Source organism: Ornithorhynchus anatinus, chromosome 2, assembly GCF_004115215.2.
Source record: "Ornithorhynchus anatinus isolate Pmale09 chromosome 2, mOrnAna1.pri.v4, whole genome shotgun sequence".
Taxonomy (NCBI): Eukaryota; Metazoa; Chordata; class Mammalia; order Monotremata; family Ornithorhynchidae; genus Ornithorhynchus; species Ornithorhynchus anatinus.
Genome location: NC_041729.1, coordinates 77,128,263 through 77,141,467, shown reverse-complemented (window position 1 = coordinate 77,141,467; position 13,205 = coordinate 77,128,263). Strand labels below are relative to the sequence as shown.

Below are 13,205 nucleotides of genomic sequence, written 5' to 3'. Positions count from 1 at the left end.
TCCTATAGTTTGTCTTCCCTTGATAATTGCCCCATTGCTCCTTCTCTGTGGCTTCCTTCCATCATTGGTGTCTCTGTCGTGACACCTCGGTCTCCAGGACATGTTGGGGCATGAACAACACAGGTTATCTCTTACCTGTTTCCTCATTATTCACCCATTCCCTGTGGCAGTGGCCTAGGCTTCTAGGCCACAGCTACAGCTTGGTCTTTAATTTGCTTCTTCCATCCATGGTTTTATCTTGATGCCTCCAAAATGGCTAAACTTTGCCTCATTTGCTCACCTCAAGCCAGAAAAACTCACAAGAAACAACTTTATGCTTACCAAAAAAAAAACTATGGTAACCCACACCTCCCTTCTCCTCTCCCTCTTGCCCAGCGGTAATGGAGATTCAGTCTGCTGTTCCATAGATGATGACTGCCCTGTTCTTTACTGATGAAGCTTCATCAAGTGACTTGATCACAGCATGCTCAGGGAAGCCAGGGAAGGTAGAAAGACTTCCACTCATTTATCCTTCTCTTTCATTACTGTAAGACCAGGGTCATCATACCAATGGACTCATGCACTGTGAGGTCCAATTAGACAACTTGTGGTGACTTCAATTCAGAAAAGCAGTGTTGATGTAGTTTAATTTTTAATATTTAGTGTTTAATATTTCTTGGGAAACATTCAAATTATATTTCAAATAAACTTGCAGGTCATAGGAGTAACATCGTATAAAAATGACTAATGCTGACTTAAATAGATGCAAGTGGCGTAATTATCTTTTCAGATTCTGTTTCATAACCTGGCACTAAAAGCATCCCTATAATGTTGAACTTTCAGAACCTAGCTCATCTCTTACCAAACATTAACTTATTTACCTTTATGACATTTTAAGGGGGAGGCGACAGAATGATTCCCTTCATAGGAAAATTGTTACCCAAAGTCTCTCAGGACTGGTTGATTTGTTAGTAGAACCTAGCTATATTTATTTCTAGTGCCACTAACCCAAAATGTGTTTGGCTCAGTGCCAAAGGATAAAAAATCCTCAAAGGTCTTTCAGAAGTGAGTGCAAATAATTAGTTCTAACCAGGGTCTTCGTGACATATTGCCATTTTGTCAAATTGACTTATGTGCCCATGTTCCCTCTTTGTTCAAAATTAGCAGGGTAGTGAAAAATGCATTAGGTGCATTTCTAAAAGTTGGTGACCTATATTTTTGGTTTTCGGCTTATACTGCCCTCCAGGAGCTTTTTCAACATCAAAATGTTGAGAATGTGCTCGTTTCATTGGAAACTAATTAACAGCAGGGCTCAAGAAAATGACTCCCCACCCTCCCTAAATTTTATTTCAAGACTGTGAACTTTACTTATTTGCCCAGCATTCTTCTGAGTGTTGCCTGTTGAATAAGGAGGGAGCAGTCTTAGAAACGTTAAGCAAGCAGGGGTTACATTTAACATTCAGCAGCCTTGTGCACAAAAGAATGGAAGTTGCAGGGTGTTGCTCAGTGAAGTGTGCATTTTCAAGTTACCCACAGTGGTGCCTATTGTCCTGTCTGTGAATTGAATGATGTCATGTTTCATTTAATGCTCTTAGTGATGCTGAAGGCTGTGGTCTGTACACTAGGGAAAAAGGCAGTGAGAAAGTTGCAAATCAGGTTTCTGCAAAGCCTTTGTGTTTTTGGTTTTGATAGCTAAAAGCTGACTCATGCAATATTTCCACTGAAGGAGCTGCACAGACTAGTAAAAAGCCTCTCATTTTACCTGAGTGAGCACCCGGTGAAGTAATCTCCAACAGCTGAAGCCTGGAGATGTGTTTATCCCTGGAGTTACCTAGGTAAGTCATGAATCGGTGGAACGGAGTGTAGTGGAGGTGGCAAGACAAACTTGCTCTTTTCACTATCCCTGGAGCTGGACACGTTCCTCGGTGGTGAGAGGCAGTGGGAGAAGGATTTTCCTCATAACAATGTGTGGGGACTGAAACTTGCTTAGATAGAGCAGAGAACTATAAATGTGGTAAAGATGGATGATTCATGTGACAAATGGATTCAAGAAATAGAATTAATATAGATGATTATTTTTGCTTTTTCTTTTGGGCTGTTCTGTCTTTTAAATAGGACTTTTGTCATCTAAAGTTTAGTTGCAGTATCTGAATGATTGCTAAGGGAATGAATTCATAAGTCTACATTCATGAGAATTCTGATTTTGTACGTTGAGCATATTGGAATGGAGTCTCTACCTTTCTCATTGTATTATAGACTGAACGTGTTTAGAAGCTCAAAGTGCCTCTGAAGTTTATAAAGAAGCCTAGTTTGAAAGTTTACTGTTTATCAAAACTGGCTAACATTCATCAACCAACTGAATTAAACATTGAATAACTTTGAAAAGAGAATATTTGCAAGCCAAGAAGATTTTTGTTTTATGGTAAAGGGAGGGATAGTGTGGGCTATAAAATTGCTTCCATAGTGTAATTGAATTAATGTTTGTTTAGTCAGTTATATTTTGCTCAAAGTGTGTAGGTGAGTTTAAATTATGAAAAACATCAAAAAGATGGAAGAGATTGTTGCAATGTACTCAGCATCCATTTTAGTAAATAAATCTTAATTACAAATTTTTTGAAAAGCACAGTTGCTATTGTTTAGCTGTATGATCAGAACACATGAGCTAAGATTTCACTTCTGCGTGTCATTCTTGTATAGAATGTAATAAGACTAACAGAGTTAGATAGGGAATATAGTTATTTGGAATGAAATAATAAAACAAATTTTGGTTTATTTTGTCAAATTCCAAAGAATAGAATATTGCTATTGACAAATATTGATGCATTTCATTCCAAAACTGAAGTCTTCATCTTCCCACCCAAACCCGCTCCTCCCGTTGACTTTCAGATCGCTTTTGACAACACTACCATCCTCTGTCTCGCAAACCCACAACTTTGACATTATCCTTGACTCATCTTTCTCTTCAACCTGCATAGTAAGTCTGTCACCAAATCCTGTCCTATCTTCACCACATTTCTAAAATCTGCCCCCTTCTGTCCCATCCAAACTGTTAACACACTGGATCAAGCACTTGTCAAATCCCGCATCAACTACTGCATCAGTCGCTTCACACACCTATCTGCCTCCAGATTCTCCCTCTCTAGTTCATACTTCACTCTGCTGCCAGGGTCATTTGTCAAAAACTGATTCTGCACTCACCTTTCCAAAAGTTCCAGTGTTTGCTCATCCATCTCTGTATTAAACAGAAACTCCTCACCATCAGCTTTAAGGCACTCATTCAACCTTCCCCTTTCTACCTTTCATTCATTCAATAGTATTTATTGAGCACTTACTATGTGCAGAGCACTGTACTAAGCGCTTGGAATGAACAAGTCGGCAACAGATAGAGACAGTCCCTGCCGTTTGACGGGCTTACAGTCTAATCGGGGGAGACGGACAGACGAGAACAATGGCAATAAATAGAGTCAAGGGGAAGAACATCTCCTCAAAACAATGGCAACTAAATAGAATCGAGGCGATGTACATTCCATTAACAAAATAAATAGGGTAATGGAAATATATACAGTTGAGCGGACGAGTACAGTGCTGAGGGGATGGGAAGGGAGAGGGGGAGGAGCAGAGGGAAAGGGGGAAAAGAGGGTTTAGCTGCGGAGAGGTGAAGGGGCGGTGGTAGAGGGAGTAGAGGGAGAAGAGGAGCTCAGTCTGGGAAGGCCTCTTGGAGGAGGTGAGTTTTAAGTAGGGTTTTGAAGAGGGGAAGAGAATCAGTTTGGCGGAGGTGAGGAGGGAGGGCGTTCCAGGACCACGGGAGGACGTGGCCCGGGTGTCGACGGCAGGATAGGCGAGACCGAGGGACGGTGAGGAGGTGGGTGGCAGAGGAGCGGAGCGTGCGGGGTGGGTGGTAGAAAGAGAGAAGGGAGGAGAGGTAGGAAGGGGCAAGGTGATGGAGAGCCTCGAAGCCTAGAGTGAGGAGTTTTTGTTTGGAGCGGAGGTCGATAGGCAACCACTGGAGTTGTTTAAGAAGGGGAGTGACATGCCCAGATCGTTTCTGCGGGAAGATGAGCCGGGCAGCGGAGCGAAGAATAGACCGGAGCGGGGCGAGAGAGGAGGAAGGGAGGTCAGAGAGAAGGCCGACACAGTAGTCTAGCCGGGATATAACGAGAGCCCGTAGCAGTAAGGTAGCCGTTTGGGTGGAGAGGAAAGGGCGGATCTTGGCGATATTGTGAAGGTGAAACCGGCAGGTCTCGGTAACGGATAGGATGTGTGGGGTGAACGAGAGAGACGAGTCAAGGATGACACCGAGATCGCGGGCCCGAGAGACGGGAAGGATGGTCGTGCCATCCACGATGATAGGGAAGTCTGGGAGAGGACCGGGTTTGGGAGGGAAGATGAGGAGCTCAGTCTTGCTCATGTTGAGTTTTAGGTGGCGGGCCGACATCCAGGTGGAGACGTCCCGGAGGCGGGAGGAGATGCGAGCCCAAAGGGAGGGGGAGAGGACAGGGGCGGAGCTGTAGATCTGCGTGTCATCTGCGTAGAGATGGTAGTCAAAGCCGTGAGAGCGAATGAGTTCACCGAGGGAGTGAGTGTAAATGGAGAACAGAAGAGGGACAAGAACTGACCCTTGAGGAACTCCAACAGTTAAAGGATGGGAGGGGGAGGAGGCGCCAGCGAAGGAGACCGAGAATGACCGGCCTCCTTTCCTACTACAACCTGGCTCATACACTCTAGCACCAACCTGCCTATTGTTCACACCCACTCTTCTGCCTGAACTCTCTTCCCTTCATATCTGAAACTTTCCCTACCTTCAAAGCCTTTCTAAAATGATATCTCTTCCAGGAAGTGACCGTGGGCAAGTCATTTACTTCTCTGGGCCTCAATTCTCTCATATTCAAAATGGAAATTTAATATCTGTTCTCCCTCCTACTTAGACTGTGAGCCCCATGTGGGAACTGATTACCTTGTATCTACTCCAGCACTGTTCTTAGAACAATGTTTGAACATATTAAGTGCTTAAATACCTCAATTATTATTATTATTATTATTATTATTATGAAGCCTTCCCTAAATAATCTCTCATCTCTCCACCAAATTCTTCCTGCCTTTTGTGTCACCTATTACCCCCATCCCACAGCCATGGCACTTATGTACCTACTTATAATCTGTTGTTTCTCTTACCTGTAATTTATTTTAATGCCTATCTCCCCTACAGGACTGTAAATTCTTCTTGAGGCCAGGTATCATATTTACTCACTCTCTTATGCTCTTCCAAGGGCTTAATTAAATGCTTTACACATAGTAAATGCTCATGAAATGCTCTCTGAGAAGCAGCGTGGCCTAGTGGATAGAGCACAGGTCTGGCTCTCAGAAGTACCTGGGTTCTAATCCCAGCTCCGCCACTCGTCTGCTGTGTGCCTTTGGGCAAGTCATTTTATTTGTCTGTGCCTCAGTTCTCTCATCTGTAAATGGGGACTAAGACTCTGAGCCCCATGTGGGACATGAACCGTGTTCGATTTGCTCAGCTTGTATCTACCCCATCACTTAGTATAATGTCTGGCATATAGTAAGCACTTAACAAATACTGTAAAAAAAAAAAAATACCCTTGATTGATTCAGCAATACCAAGCTTTAACAAAATTTCGGAGAAGTCAACTCTCCTGTGACCCTGGCTTTATGCTGCCAAGTTTAGAAGGTATATCTGGTTGCAGCCACATCGACTAGTCAGTTCTGGTGTGTGTATAAAACAGCTCTGTGCTTCCCACCGTGGGCAGAACTTTCCATGCCAAGTATGTCCTGAGGGTCGGAGAGAGAATCCACTGCTTCCCTGGGCGTTTCAGTTGCAGGTGGACCCATTTAAAAATGAAATGAGTTGTTCCTCCATTGCACAAAAGGACCTTGCTCTCCAGATGCTCAGAAATCATAAGATCCATAAATCAGACAGGCTCTTTTGACTCATGAGGCAAGTAGGAAAATGAAAGCTGAGGAGCAAAACCGAACACTCACAAATCAAAGCCCCAGCATCATGTCATAATTTAGTCCTCGTTGAAACTAATTTCCTCTACTCATGATACTGTGATGTTTTGAAACCAGCTTTTTTTAAAGCAGTGTACTAGGTGAAAATGTTGAGACCATCCAAGGTTAACTCATACCTTGCATAAATAATTTAATCTATATCTTTTTTTTAATCTATTTGTAAATCATATCCTCCCCTCCCCTGTCTCCCTGGGATGCTATGAAGGTGCACCAGTGTCTAGCTAATCTTGTTGTTTAGCTCTTGGCTTAGAAGATTTCATTTCTATAAGCTAAGATTTCATTTCTGTGTATCAGTATTTGATGGTAGCAATAAGACTAATGATCATCTGCAAAGAACCATAGTTATTGGAAGCAGGATATTTGGGAGGGGATGTTTTAGTGTGGACAAGAGGTGATGAAAGAGTGATTTCATAACTTTTTTCAAGTATATGAAGAGGCAATAAGAATAATAATAATGTTGGTATTTGTTAAGCACTTACTATGTGCAGAGCCCTGTTCTAAGCGCTGGGGTAGATACAGGGTAATGAGGTGGTCCCACGTGAGGCTCACAGTCTTAATCCCCCTTTTACAGATGAGGTAACTGAGGCACAGAGAAGTTAAGTGACTTGCCCACTGTCACACAGCTGACAAGTGGCAGAGCCGGGATTCGAACCTATGACCTCTGACTCCCAAGCCCAGGCTCTTTCCACTGAGCCACGCTGCTTCTCTTAAGCAGTGTGGCCTAGTGTACAGAGCATGGGCCTGGGAGTCAGAAGGACTTGGGTTCTAATCCTGGCTCTGCCATTTAGCTGTGTGACCTTGGGCAAGACACTTGACTTTTCTGTACCTCATTTACCTCATCTGTAGAATGGGGATTAAGACCATGAACTCCATGAAGGACAGGGAATATATCCAATGTGATTAGCTTGTATCTATCCCAGGGTTCAGTACAGTGCCTAGTACATAGTAAGTGTTTAACAAACACCATTTTAGGACTTTAAGAAATGGATGCTGACTTTGTCCATATTTGTTGAAGACTAAAAAAGAAGAAATGGGCTTACTATGGTAATACAAGAAAAACTTTGGCTCTACATATAGAGGAAATTAATCATCAGGTGTTAAAACAGCGTGATGGGTCCCCAAGATGAGAAGTCTTCACTTAGGAAAGATAATAAGACTATTTGTAAGCTCACTGTGGGCAAAAGCATGTCTACATTTCATGATGCTGCTGGTGGCCACCCTACAAATAAAACCAATAACTAAGCATACCATTGTACTGCACATTTAAAATGACTACCCTGGTTGGGAGGGCATCACAAAACTCAAGCTTGCAAAGGCAAATTTAGGCTTCCACTCTACTATTGTTATTATTACTGTTACTATTATTATTAATAATAATATCTTTAGCACTATCTTTTCAATTATGGCACAGAAGATTGATAGCCTGACTAAAGCCTTCCCTGACTAGCCTCTTATCTCCCTACCCTATCCTTCCTCCCTCCCCTCCACGTTGCTCTAATGTACTTGCGTTTATACCCTCTTGTGCCTTGATACTCACCTGCCCCCCATCCCCAGAGCACTTATGTGCATAGCCCTCATTTCCCCTTCCCCCATTCCCTTCTATGTTTCCCTGATTTGTTCCTCAGACCCACAGCACTTATGTACATATCCATAATTTATTTATATTAATGTCTGTCTCACCCTCTTATCTCTGTATTTGTTATACTGTGTACTCCCAAGCACTTACAGTGCTCTGCACACAGTAAATGCTCAATAAATACAATTCATTGATTAATATCCATGTACTCTCTTGCTTCCTCTAGTTGTAATTTATTTTCTTGTCTCCTGCACAAGATTGTAAGCTCCTTGTAGACAGAAATTGTGTCTACCAGCTCTATTGAATCATACTGTCCCAAGCACTTAGTAAAGCACACAATAAGCACTCAATAAAAACCATTGATTGATATCCCAATATGGAACTTAAAGATCTATTCATAGGGATATGTACCTCTGTTATTAATTTTGGCTTGCTTTTATCGGATACACACCACTTGCCACTTCAAGGCTTGGTTTTCAGATACTGAATATTTTTAGCTGATAGCTCTAGCCTGCACTCTGTTCTCTCTGGCGTATTCTTAGAGTCACAAAATGGAGGCTTTCCACTAAATGCACTGTAATAAAGGAAGTGCTTAGTATTGGTGACTCATTGGTATTGACAAACATAATACAATCCCTTACTTCCTGTCCCTCTGCTGCCAAGGCATTCAATGCCCAGAATAGCAATGAGCGGGGCTGAAAACTATTTTTCAGAGCTCTGCTGGCAAGTGCATTTCCTACCTTGTTGAACAGACCAGTGTCCAAGATGTGGTCTATGATGACATCACCCCTTTTGCACTGTAGGAAAGGGTGCTGTGATCCTCGGACACCTGAGGTCCCGGGAAGCTTTCAGTAGGGAACTAACCCCCGTTTAGAAGTTGATGTCCCCATCCTCCAGGCACACCCGACTAGACTTATTGAGTGAGTTTCCTCTTCTGACTCTGACCTTATATTGGAGTAGTCCAAGCTTCTCTTTCTACTCAATGAAACTATTCAGGGCAAGGCTCAGACTAAAGCTACTGAAGAGGGAGTGATATGCTCTCCCAAGCTCTTAGTACAGTGCTTTGTACACATTGGGCGCTCAGTGAATGCGAATGACTGACTGGGGAGCTGGCCCAAATCCTTCCCCCCGCATCCCCCTCCTTTTCTGCCCTCACATAGTTGAAAAAAAATCTACTCCCTGAGGCTCTAAGCTGCCCAGCTTTTCTCTGACTTCAGGGAGCCCTCATTTTCAGATTAAGTTTATCCTTCAATTTCTTTTTGTTTTTTGTGTTCTCTGATGGATAGGTTTTCTGTCCCTATCAGAATGGACATATCAAACTCTAATCAATGAATGGTATTTGAGTGTTTACTGTGTGCAGAGCACTGTATTAAGCACTCATAGCTTTGAAATATTTACAAAATGGAAAAGCACAACATGAGAAGTTCCATACTGATCAACTTTAAAGTAATAGCGATAGCTATGTCTCCAGCACTGTAATAAGCACTAGGCAAGATGCAACACATTCAGATTGGACACAGTCTCTTCCCCATTTGGAGCCACAGTTTGAGGGAAGGAGAACAGGAATTTAATCCCCATTTTACAGATAAGGAAACTAAAACATAATAATAATAATAATGGTATTTGTTAAGTGCTTACTATGTACCAAGTACTGTTCTAAGCCCTAGGGTAAATATAAGGTAATCAGATTGTCCCACGTGGGGCTTACAGTCTTAATCCCCATTTTACAGATGAGGTAACTTGCCCAAGGTCACACAGCAGACAAGTGGCAAAACTGGGATTAGAACCCATGACCTCTGACTCCCAAGCCCGTGTTCTTGCCGCTAGGCCATGCTAGGTGACTTGTCTGCTCTGAGTTCTGGGGCAGTTGGCAAATATATGCAGAAATATTTTCCAGCCCTGGAAGTTCACAATTCTTTTGGCTCTGGAAACCAGTCTGATCTGAATGACCTATGTTTTTCCTGTGGCAGATGGCTGGCTAGGCATGGATTCTTTGTTAAATGCATGGCTTCATCATCACCCTCTTCATTTATTGAGCATTTGTTCAACTCTCCCTGGGAGAGCACTGTAGTAGGATCTGGAAACATGCAACAAAAATAAGTCCTGATTCCTGCCTTCGAGGCACTTATAGTCTAACAGGAATCAAGTGAACGTACTTATTTCCTATCGTATATGTGAAAATTTAAGGGCATGGATACAAATGACAGAAACAAAAGTAAACATTCAGTGATTAAAAAATGAAGCAACATAGGAATGTAGTGAGTGGGAAAGTGGAGAGTTAGTCTGGGAAGGCCTATTGAGCGAGGTGGCTTTCTGGAACAACTTTCAAGATAGAGGGGAGCATGGTTTGGTGCGTTTGAAGGGAGGGGGAATTCCATGCTGAAGGAAAAGATTGAATATTACATCTAAGATAGGAGAATAGCTAACAAAGTGTAGCTGAATTAGGAAGAGCAAAGACCTGAGAAGAAAAAAGTTTATCTGTACAAGGGAACTAGTATAAAACCTCGAAGTGAATGATTAGGAGTTTTAGTTTTTTCAAGAAAGAATAAGCAGGGATTGGAGGGTTTTGAGATGGGGAGTGATGTGTTTCAAATGGCATTTTAAGAAGTATGTACACCTGTGTGTGGAGTAGCCTGAAAAGAGGAAGAGTTTGAGGCAGGGAAATGAGGAAGGAGGCTCTTAAGTAATCCAGTCGAGGTGATAAGAGTCTCAACTAGGATAAAGAGAAAGTATAGCAGAATAGCTAGCGGAATTCAGTGACTGACTAAATGTACCATGGACTAGTTTGCTGAAAACCTGTCAGCCTTTTCACCCACCCTCACCCACGTTGATTCCGTTTTTGTCTCCATAGCACCATGGAAGTACAGCTTGTGGGTGCCAGGTATTGTTTGCTCTAGTCAACATTTTCAAGTTTTACTGGTTTTATTTGGGATAATTATGGTAGTATTTTTAAATGCTTAAGCACTGCGATATGCACTATGCTAAGCACTATATTCCTGATGATCTGATTAGACACTTTTCCTGCCCTCTGATCATCAACCAAAAGAAAAGAGAACAGCACTTGACTATTTAACCAGAGGTAGAACCAAGATGATAGTATTTTGGGCATTTAGTATTCACTGCACCTCTAGCCCTGCAGCACTTATGTAGATATCTATAATTTATTTATATATATTAATATATATCACTCCATTCATTCAGTCGTATTTATCGAGCACTTACTGTGTACAAAGCACTGTACTAAGAGCTTAGCACTATACTAAGCACTTAGCACTGTACTGGTGACACTGTGCAGACAGTCATTGTGAAATCGTCCTGGATATCCTGACGAAACATCAACTGATGTGGCAAAGAAAGGAGCAACCTAAAACAAGGAAGTCTATATTGCAGTCAGGAAGCCTGTCTGTGTAGGTTGCTATATATGCACATACTCTTGTGTATACTGCATGATGCACTCAAGACCTGAGAGTTAACACATTGCCCTAAGCACCTAACTCATTACCAAGTGTAACCTGGGCAGCGTGGAGAGTTCCCCTTCTCCCCTGGCAGCTTGAGAGAGCACATCTCTCGGCCCATAATTGCCAAAGAACCATTTCACTCCCAGCCCATAATTGAGGAAAGGAGCCTCACTCGACAACCCGAAGTCTCTGCTGGAGCGGTGCTTACAACCCATTCCAGCAGAGAATTGCTGTGGGGGCTTTCAGCAAGATTGCAATCACCCCTCAACATCTCCGTAATGTGCCCCAACACGACTCTCTACAACTGTGTGGGAGCTGTCAGGGAAGCTGAGAAAGCAGCGAGGTCAACCTTGAACAGTTGAGCTCCTGCCATAAACTTGCACCCACGATCCTGCCCCTCAAGGTGTTTAGACTTGAGTTGCATGATGATAAAAGACCATGTCATAAGGCCTACACACACATTGTAGGGGTGAAAAGAGTTCTTCCATTCCATGAGAAAGAAGATTTTGCCAGTATACTACAACCTCCTCTCCCTCCCTGCAACAGAACTAATGGGACTCAGTGATTGCTTATTTAAAGTTTTGAAAGTCTCCAAAGAAAAACTTTCAGTCAAGTGTGTACTGTCAGGGGAGATTGCTAGTCAAATAGAAATCTAGACTGAAAGTTTGTTATAGGCAGGGAACGTGTCCACCAACTCCGGTGTAATTTACTCTCCCAAATGCTTAGTGTAGTGCTCTGCATGCAGTGATCAATAAATTTGATTGTTAGACCCTCTTTCTTGGGACCCATTTCCTCATGAGTATGAGGAAAAGTGCAACTATCTCCTAGTTGCTAAGTTAACCCACAAAAAAAACTAAAGCATTAGAATATGTGCTCCTAACTTGCCTCCTGGAATCTGTGTCATTTTAGGATGCAGGATTAAAATAGGAGTCTCAAAGTAGTTCTCTGGCTTGGTTGTTTCTCTTCTGGACAGTATTTGGATATATCAACAAAAGCATTGTGGAGCAGCTGAAAAAGTAAAAAGAGAATTAACCATTCTAAGGGTATTAATATCATCAAACTGGTTCAGACTAACCAAAGGGAGCTTATTAACTGCTTACCTAAGTCAGCATTGTTCTTTTGATGGCCATCACAACTAAAGAGAGAGACCTAGATGGATCTCTTGTTTCCCAAGAATCTACTTAATCAGCGTAGAGAAAAACAGACCTGATCATTTGTACATTTAGCAGACAATGTATATGAAAAAGAAAGATTCCACATAGTCCAGCATCATCAGGTAGACATTTATACTGCTCATACAAAACGCAAATTAGCTCATTGAATTCATTAGATAAATGAAGGAGGCCAGTGTGCCTATATTAATTATTATAGAAATCTGAAATTTCTTTTATTTGACATTGCCTTAATCTCTTCAGTTAAAGTTCCATGAACAGAAGGAACTTGTGTGAGTTTGTGACAGTGATGGGGATTGAACTCAATAGCAGTCTGTTTACAGCTTGTTAAATTTGTCCTCTTGGGCTGTGTTTCCCACCTTTTCCATTTTACCATTTAAAAGGCCTTCTTAAAGGACGAGTTCTGCATTCTGAACTTTTCTGATTTGTGTCTTAAGTCTGTAGAATAATGTTTATTATGGTGAAGCTAACTTTTTCCTCTGCCCCTATCACTGCACTCTTTCTATTATTAGCCGTAAGCTTCCTAACAAACAGCTTGGCATCTTATGTGAATTACCTTTTCTCAGGACCATTTTCTGTCCTGAAAAATGCAAGTGAATAGAACTTCCCAGGTTGGAGGGAATATTGAGGAGAATACTTGCTGTAAAAAGGATTCCTTCTTGAAGGGAGAAATTTTAGATTCTGTGATTTGCAAATAAAATGCCTGTAAAAGACTATTTTGGAAAAATACTGACCCTTTCCATGCAAACTTAGACTGTTCATCCCATGTGGGACAGGTGCTGTGTCCAACCTGATTAACTTGTATTTACCCCAGTGCTTAGAACAGTGCTTGGCATATAATGCTTAACAAGTACCATAATAGTAACAATTCCAATGGAAAATACAGAGTTGGTCAGGCTGGCACGGCAGCCATACTTAAACTGTTATTTATAAAGGTAGGCTTTATACCTTTAAAAATTGGGCCATAAGACCTCATGTTCATAAATGTCAATT

The 13,205-nt window shown here is 42.0% G+C and overlaps 1 protein-coding gene across 2 annotated transcripts in view; it reads left to right on the top strand.

Annotated features, from left to right (window-relative positions):
- The window catches only part of PLEKHG1 (pleckstrin homology and RhoGEF domain containing G1), a 248,702-nt gene that overhangs the window by 135,301 nt on the left and 100,196 nt on the right, over window positions 1-13,205 (top strand). Inside the window, exon 1 of one of the 2 annotated variants that reach the window (XM_029057922.2) lies at window positions 1,679-1,814. The exons of the other annotated variant lie outside the window; for it this stretch is intronic. The gene's annotated coding sequence lies outside the window, so the exon portion shown is untranslated. Of the gene's footprint in view, window positions 1-1,678; window positions 1,815-13,205 lie in introns of those variants that run through there. 2 annotated transcript variants of the gene reach the window in all.